Source organism: Lepus europaeus, chromosome 4 (genome assembly GCF_033115175.1).
Source record: "Lepus europaeus isolate LE1 chromosome 4, mLepTim1.pri, whole genome shotgun sequence".
NCBI classification, from domain to species: Eukaryota; Metazoa; Chordata; class Mammalia; order Lagomorpha; family Leporidae; genus Lepus; species Lepus europaeus.
The window spans coordinates 139,713,574-139,721,456 of NC_084830.1; the positions used below are offsets into that span (position 1 = coordinate 139,713,574).

Genomic DNA, 7,883 nt, shown 5'->3' on the forward strand with positions numbered 1-7,883 from the left:
CTGGGACCTCTGAATCACATCTAGTCACTGGCACACCCAGGACAGAACAGTAGCTCAAAGTGCAAACACTCAGCCCTCAAAGGGAGAAGACGCAGCAAATGAGGCCCAGGAAGAAACGATCAAAAGAGGGCTGCAGTGGACAGAAGGGAGACAGCAAGAGAAAAGCTGCTAACACAAGAAGTGAGCCGGGGGAATGAAGGGAGATGTTAGGAGGGGGGCGGGGAGAGGAGAAGAAAAGAAAAAGAAATAAAGGAAGGAAGGAAGAAGAGGAAAAGGAGGAAGGAGGGAGAACTCTGCCCCTGCCCAGTTGAGAGGACACACTAGAAAGGGCTAGGTGTATCTCTCCCAGTAAGCCTGGCGTGGCCACTTCCCAGGCCAGGTCTCCCACCAGCAAAGCCCCAGAGAGCCAGGATCTGCCTGCCTCCCAGGGCGTTAGATTAGGCTTGTGGGCAAATGGAAACCTTGCAGGCTTAGGAAAAGGCCTGCACAGGTTAGCGCACTGGCAATTTCACTAAGCACTCCCGGCTCCTGAGGAATGCAGCAAGCCAGCCCAGGCTTCACTCCACTGTGACAGCGCAGCCTCCTGACCCTCTGAGGGAGCAGCAGCCCAGCCAGTACTTCGGGGATGGCGGTGAGCAGGCAGCAGCCAATCTTGCTTCCAATCAGCAGGCACCACTGAGGCCTGCCATGCACAGCACCCCAAAAGACCCCAGGCAGCTCACCTCTCTTTTGTTTACACCGGATTTTTAAAGAAAAAGGCTTTATGGATAATGATTAGGAAACACAAACGCTATAGATAATTTCATATTTCTGCCATGCATAACATCTACAGAAAGGCATCCACTGTGAAAAAACAAGGGTTCAAAGTAGTTCAGGGTACTGAAGAGTTTAAAAAATACCACCTCTCTTAAGAGAAAACTCGTTTCCCAGGATCACACTGGCACAGAAAGAACATTGTAACACGGCATCAATGAAGGCAGGCCTCTGGCAAAGGGCCTAGAATTTAATACAGTTCCCAGCCTCACCACCACTCAGCCTCATTTTGGCAAACTTTGTATCAAAACACCAGTGGTTTTGCATTGCACTTATTTCTGGTTAGCGCTTAGATTCTTCATTCTGTGGCCTTTCTAGATTCTGTAATAGAGCAATGTGAATTTTAGGACAGGATTTACAGGACTTTCCAAAGGCCTGCCTACCCCAAACCACTCCTATCACTCAACCACAGTCGCCTGTAAAACTCACTATTAGTGACTCACATCTCTGAATGAAATCAAACACATACCATGATTTGAGGAATGAGTATCAAAAAACTACATTTTAATAGCCATGTCTTTTTACATTTACCTTCTATTTGTAGCGGGTAACACAGTAATTTTCAATTTAAGGCAATGATACAATGCTTCTTTTAAATAATTTTTTGAGTTTTTTTAAAAGGTCAGCTTAAAGAAAAAATGTTGGTTAAATAACACTACAGATGGCATACAGACAAGACAAAAATGGTGCACATGGGACACAACGTGTGAAAAATAACAGGGTTTCCACCCCCTCATGTTAAATTCAACCACCCCTCACTGGTGATTCTCATATCTCCACCAACAGACAATAAAGATCACCAAGAATTAGTTCAACAGAGTCAGCCAAGCCATAGGAAACTGGGATCAGAAACTGGGATCAGATACTTGACTGGCTTTAGAAAAGTGTTTTGTTGGGAAGGAAAGGCTGGGGTTGGGAAGGCAGAGTCTGAAGTATTCAGGAAGCAAGTGGCAGAAGGAAAGCACTAAGTATAAGGCTTAATGATAAGGACTCAGGAGATACACACATTCCTACAGATGTCCCCTCCTTCACATTTCTTCTCTCCATTGATCCTGACACTGAAAGCTGACTGGCAAAGCACTGTGTGCAGCATTAAAATTTATGTGGCAAAACTGGCACTGTGACACAGCAGGTTCAGCCATCAGTTGTGAAGCATGCATCCCAAATCTGAGTGCTGGGTGGAGTCCCAGCTGTTCCACTTCTGATCTAGCTTCCTGCTGATGCACCAGGGAAGGTTGCAAAAGATGGTCAGCGTTGCGCTATCTCTGTGTGCGTGTGTATGTCTGTGTGCGTCTCCCTCTCTCTGTACTCTTTTATTTTTTATTTTTATTTTTTGACAGGCAGAGTGGATAGTGAGAGAGAGAGAGACAGAGAGAAAGGTCTTCCTTTGCCGTTGGTTCACCCTCCAATGGCTGCCGCGGCTGGCACGCTGTGACTGGCGCACCGCGCTGATCCGATGGCAGGAGCCAGGTGCTTCTCCTGGTCTCCCATAGGGTGCAGGACCCAAAGACTTGGGCCATCCTCCACTGCACTCCCTGGTCACAGCAGAGAGCTGGCCTGGAAGAGGGGCAACCGGGACAGGATCGGTGCCCCGACCGGGACTAGAACCCGGTGTGCCGGCGCCGCAAGGCGGAGGATTAGCCTAGTGAGCCGCGGCGCCGGCCTGTACTCTTTTATTTTTATTTTTTTATTTTTGACAGAGTGGACAGTAAGAGAGAGAGACAGAGAGAAAGGTCTTCCTTGGCTGTTGGTTTACCCTCCAATGGCTGCCGCGGCCGGCGCGCTGCAGCCAGCACACAGCGCTGATCTGAAGGCAGGAGCCAGGTGCTTCTCCTGGTCTCCCATGGGGTGCAGGGCCCAAGCACTTGGGCCATCCTCCACTGCACTCCCGGGCCATAGCAGAGAGCTGGCCTGGAAGAGGGGCAACTGGGACAGAATCCGGTGCCCCGACTGGGACTAGAACCCGGTGTGCCGGCACTACTAGGCGGAGGATTAGCCTGTTGAGCCACGTCGCTGGGCTTCTCTGTACTCTTTTAAAAAATAAATGTGGCAGAAATCTAGCATGTGTTTGCTATCTCTACCATTTTCTGAACACTGATCTTGTCTATGCGGTTTTCAGTTATGATGTGTTTTCTGGGCCAAAGCTCTCTAGCACGAATCATATGGAACTAGATCCCTGCCCTCTCCCCTCTCCCCACCATGACTACCAACACTCCCTTAAGCCAAAAAAATCTAAGTCCCCCCTTGTTTATGGCAAAGTCATCACACTAGTTTGTTGCCCAGACACTGGAGTCAAACAATTTGTCTCGCTTGCTTTAGATGTGAGACTCATCCAGTTTTCTAGACCTGGCTTTGAGTATGTGACTAGTACAGATGTTCCTCTGCTTACAATGAGATTTTGTCCCAACAAACCTAAGGTAAATTTACAATATTGTAAGACAAAGGTACACTGAATACACCTAACCTGGAGCTAGGTGTTCAGCACAGTGGTTAAGATGCCTGCAACCAGGGCCAGCACTGTGGCACAGCAGGTTAAACCCCAGCCTGCAGCACTGGCATCCCATATGGGCTCCAGTTCAAGTCCCAGTTGCTCCACTTCCAATCCAGTTCCCTGCTCAAATAAATAAATCTTTAAAAAAGAAATGCCTGCATCCCATATCAGAGTGCCTGAATTTGAGCCCCAGTTACCCCTGACAAAGCAACTTCCTGTTAATACACATCCTGGGGAGGCAGAAGTGATGGCTCAAGTGTGTGGGTTCCTGCCACTCAAGTGTGAGACCTCGACTGAGTTCCAGACTCTTGGCTTCAGCCTGGCCCAACTCTGGCTCTTACAGGCATTTGGGGAGTAAACCAACAGATGGAAAATCTCTTTCAAACAAACAAATAAACAATTCTAAAAAAAGAAAAAACAAGGAATATCAGTCTATCCTAGTAACCTTAAACATGCTCAGAACACTTCATTTTCCTACAGTAGGGCAGAATCACCTAATACAAAGCCCATTTTATAGTTAAGTGTTGAATATCTCATGTTAACTTACTGAATATTTTTTTTAATGATTTATTTATTTACTTCAATGTCAGTTAGAGAGAAAGATCGATCTCCATCTGCTGGTTCATTCCCAGATGGCCATAATGGCTAGGCCAAAGCTAGTTTTATCCAGGTCTTTCACATGGCTGTCAGGGGCCCAGATATTTGGGCCATCTTCCACTGATTTTCCCAGGCCAACAGCAGGGAGCTGGATCAGAAGTGGAGCAGCTGGGATATGAACTAGTACCCAAGCAGGATGCTACTGTCACAAGAGGTGGCTTTACCTACTATACCACAACACTGGCCCTCACGAATAATGTACTTAAAGTTCCAAACAGAATGGTTGTACAGATAAGGCTTCTGCACCCCTATAAAGTCGAAAAGCTCTACATTGAAGTACTGTAAATGGTGGACTGTCTGTTCTAATATTCCACAAATTTCTCCTAAAAACTAGGAGGACATCATCCCAAGCTCACTTCATTCTGAACAGCCCTTTCTGTTGACCACCCAAAGTGGTGTGAACCTTTCTGGTTGCGCGAGGCTGTGAGAACAACCCACGTCTAAGGCTCTGCCTCTGTACTGCTGCCTTTTAATTGCTGACTCCCATCTCACAGCCAAGCCAATTAGTAGCCTTGGCCAAATGACAGGAGCTTGGAGGTCTGGAGCACAGCACGCAGCTCAGCCTGAGGTAAACAGAAGCTTCTTTTAAAAGTTCTCTCTGGTGACAGAGTCATTCCCAGCTAGCGCATGTCAGAAGTGTAAGGCACGGGTGCTGTAGCTCCACGGAGTCCCTGGGCACATTAGCCAGCACTTGAATCTCTACTAGACTTTGCAGCAAGGCTGCTGGCCTGGCCTAGGACAGGGAAACTGAAAGCACTAACTATTTCACTCCAATTCAATACTATTATCCACTTGTCTCCTTCAGACTTAACTCACTTCTTTGAGGCTGAGACTTTCCAGCAACACTCTTGCTGTTAAAATGATGCTGGGTTGAAGGCGGCTAGTTCCACAGCCTCCGGTCACTCGTTTATGACACTCATTCTAAAAGCCAAGACAGGTGCACAGTGAAAGAATAAAGGGTAATGAAGAATCTGAGCTTATTTACACATGAAATACAAACACATACTTAGCCTCAGGCCTCCCACTCTTGATTACAGACTGGTAACCAAGCCCACATACTGGGGGGGGGGGGGGGAGCAGAAAGGCCTTAGACTTTGAACAAGGCTTTCACAAAAGCTTACACTTCCATTTTGTGTATTTCACGATATGTTAAAATATACTATTCATCCAAGAACGAAAATATGCTACTTTGGAAGAGCTCAAATTTCTTCTAAGTCTCTCCTTAATTCTCCTTGGAGTCTCTGTGAAGGGGGCACTGGTCATTATTTGGTTCAAGGTTGAGGAATGTTTCAGTGCCAAGAAAGGAGTGCATTGCCCAGGGCCTTGGGTGACAAAGGCTTGGCCACAGCCTGCCTGCCTCTTACCTCTGCCCAGTTTCCCTTAAGGAACAGCATTTCTGTTAAAGGCTAGCCCAGTGTTTATCATGGTTTCTGTTTAGGTAAACACCATTTTTTTTTTTCTTTCCTTACAGGGAAGTCTTAAGTTCTCTACCAATGGGAAAACTTGTGGGGTAGGAGGGGTGAACGAAAACGGAAAATTTCCAAAAACTCTTGGCCTACTTAACCGCCCTGACAGCACATATTATTGTATCTGGGGGAGGAAGGGGTGGACTCTTTCCCAGGGAAGCTTAATTAGTTGGCCAGTTCAAATATAAAAACGGCTTAGAAAATGGTTAACAGTTTCAAAAACAATGTGGCCAAAACATCTCATTTCCAGTGATTCTTAATCTGAACAGGTTCCTTCAAAGTGCCTTAAAATTACTGTCCTATATCCAGCCCTACAGGAATCCAGAGGGGGGAATCACCGGGCCTCCTTTCCAGAGAAGGACTTCGCTCTTCTGACGGCAAGCTTGCTTTCCCAGGCCCCACCACTCTGGATCCCTTGAGTGGCTTCTACACTCCCGAACAAGCCAGCTGTGTCCACCCTCCAGAGCTCTTAGCAATTCCCTGAACTGTCTTTTAATGTACAGGATCCCTGGAGGTCCAATTCTGTTTTCTGGAGTCAAACAAATACAAAACCTGTTGATGGGAAGGTTCATCCATCTCACTTCCTCCCAGGCAACAGAAGTGGCTCAATTTCAGAATGAAATGGGTCGGTGTGTGGCTACTTTTTGGTGACAGCATCCATAGACTTCAGAGCCGGGAAAAATCCTGAGTCACCAAATTCTTCCTTAGATATAACAAAGTATCTTTTTCTGCTGCTCACGGAATTAAGACGAAACGGTCAATTAACCTCTCGCGTTACACTGAGAAGCCCACTAGGGGCTGGAGATCTTTGTTCCACAACTAACAAGTAGGAAACTTCTTTCAGATTACCCAGGGCCCCATATTCACAGTCTGAGTGCAATTCTCCTTCGTAACTTCCTTCCACTGAACCTCCTAACAGTCTCCAGTCTCTTGGGGTTTGGATTTCACCCTAGGGAGAGGCAGTGTTTGTGAGGCAGGCAAACCTCTCAAGAGCCAGAACTATCGACATTACCACCTCCTCACAGCCCAGCCCCCAGCTGGTCATTAAATCCAGTCAAATGAGATCCATGAAAATGCGCTGCTGTGGGCTGTGCCCTTTCTCCTACAAGAAGGCGTCTTTAAAAACTCTGTTAACAATGGCTGAGGTGTTACCGCACCTGGTTGCCTGTGCCCCCACCCTGTTTGTTATCAATATTTCATAAGCAGGGTTCCAAGAATGTCATTAGACAAGAGTTCAAGTGTTGTCACCTCTTTTCCGGATTGTCACATCAGCTTCCTCAGCGTCCCCCCAGCCCGCTTCCCGTCGCCGTTTCAATGGCTCCCCACGGCACAAGCTGCCTCAGCTGGGCACTCAGCAGTTTTTCCCAATCGGCGCTAACAATTCTCCAAACTTTCCCCACACAGCCGCAGCACGAAGTCCAATTAGTTACCAAACCGTTTTCCTTCTACCCCAGCGCAAGGCGCCTGGCCCCTTCCCTCCCCCGACTCCTCCAGCTCCGTCCCCCCCCACACCCCCGCCGAGGTTGACTCCCACCCCTCCGGACGGCGCTCAGATTTCACCTCCCCCAACAGGTCTACTCGGATCCCGGTCTTCGCTCGCAACAGCTGCCAGGATCCCTCCGCCCGCAACGCCTTCTCGGCCACCCGAGGCCACCGAGAGCCCGGTTCTGCTCCCCGAGGCCAGTCCGTCCCCGCTCGGCCTCCTACCCCCAGCAGGCCCAGCTTGGAGCACTTAGAGCAACGCCTGGAAAACCGCAGCCCAAGCCTCCCGCGGACGTCTCCCGAGACCGGGTGGGGCGAACCCCGCTCCGAGCCCGCCGAGTCCTCCCGACGCGAGACCCGCAGGAGCCCGGAGCCCCTCAGCCCACCGCGGAGAGCCCCAGAACAGTCGTGGGCCGCCCGGTGGGCACAGGGCAGGCTGCCGCCGGGTCCCGCAGCAGGGACCGCGCGCCTCAGCCGGAGCCCCCGCGCCCGCCGGCTCTCGGGGCGCCCTCGGAGGAGCAGCAGCCCGAGATGCGCCGTGTCCGCGCCTCGCCCCTCCCTCGTCCGGGCTTGGCTGGGCCGGGGTCCGCCGCGCCTCACCTCTCCTCTCTTCCAGCGGGCTGGGCACCGGAGGAGACCGTGCGAGGCGGCACTGAACGCGCCGCACCTGCCGCTCGCTGGTGAAGAGCCTCCGCTCGTCTGACGTCACGGCCGCCCGGAGCGCCGCGCGCCCCGAGTCACCTGATCACCCTGGCAACGCGCGCGGGGCGGGGCGAGGCGTGGGGCGGTGTCACAGTACAAGCCCCGCCCCCCGGCCGCCGGGCGCCCTGGGGACTGCTCGGCGGCTGTCAGCGCTGCGCGAACGCCAGATTGTCTCTGGCTTCGCTGCCCTGGCGTCGGAGCTGCGACGGAAACCCGAGATTCCAACAAGCACGCCCCTCAGGCTGGATCGGTTCTTTGTCGATGCCCGGAAG

The 7,883-nt window shown here is 50.6% G+C and overlaps 1 protein-coding gene across 1 annotated transcript in view; it reads right to left on the reverse strand.

Annotated features, from left to right (window-relative positions):
* The window catches only part of CYSTM1 (cysteine rich transmembrane module containing 1), a 48,574-nt gene extending 40,943 nt beyond the window's left edge, over window positions 1-7,631 (reverse strand). The window contains exon 1 of the mRNA XM_062189026.1: window positions 7,510-7,631. The gene's annotated coding sequence lies outside the window, so the exon portion shown is untranslated. The remainder of the gene's footprint in view (window positions 1-7,509) is intronic.
* Window positions 7,632-7,883: the final 252 nt, after the last annotated feature.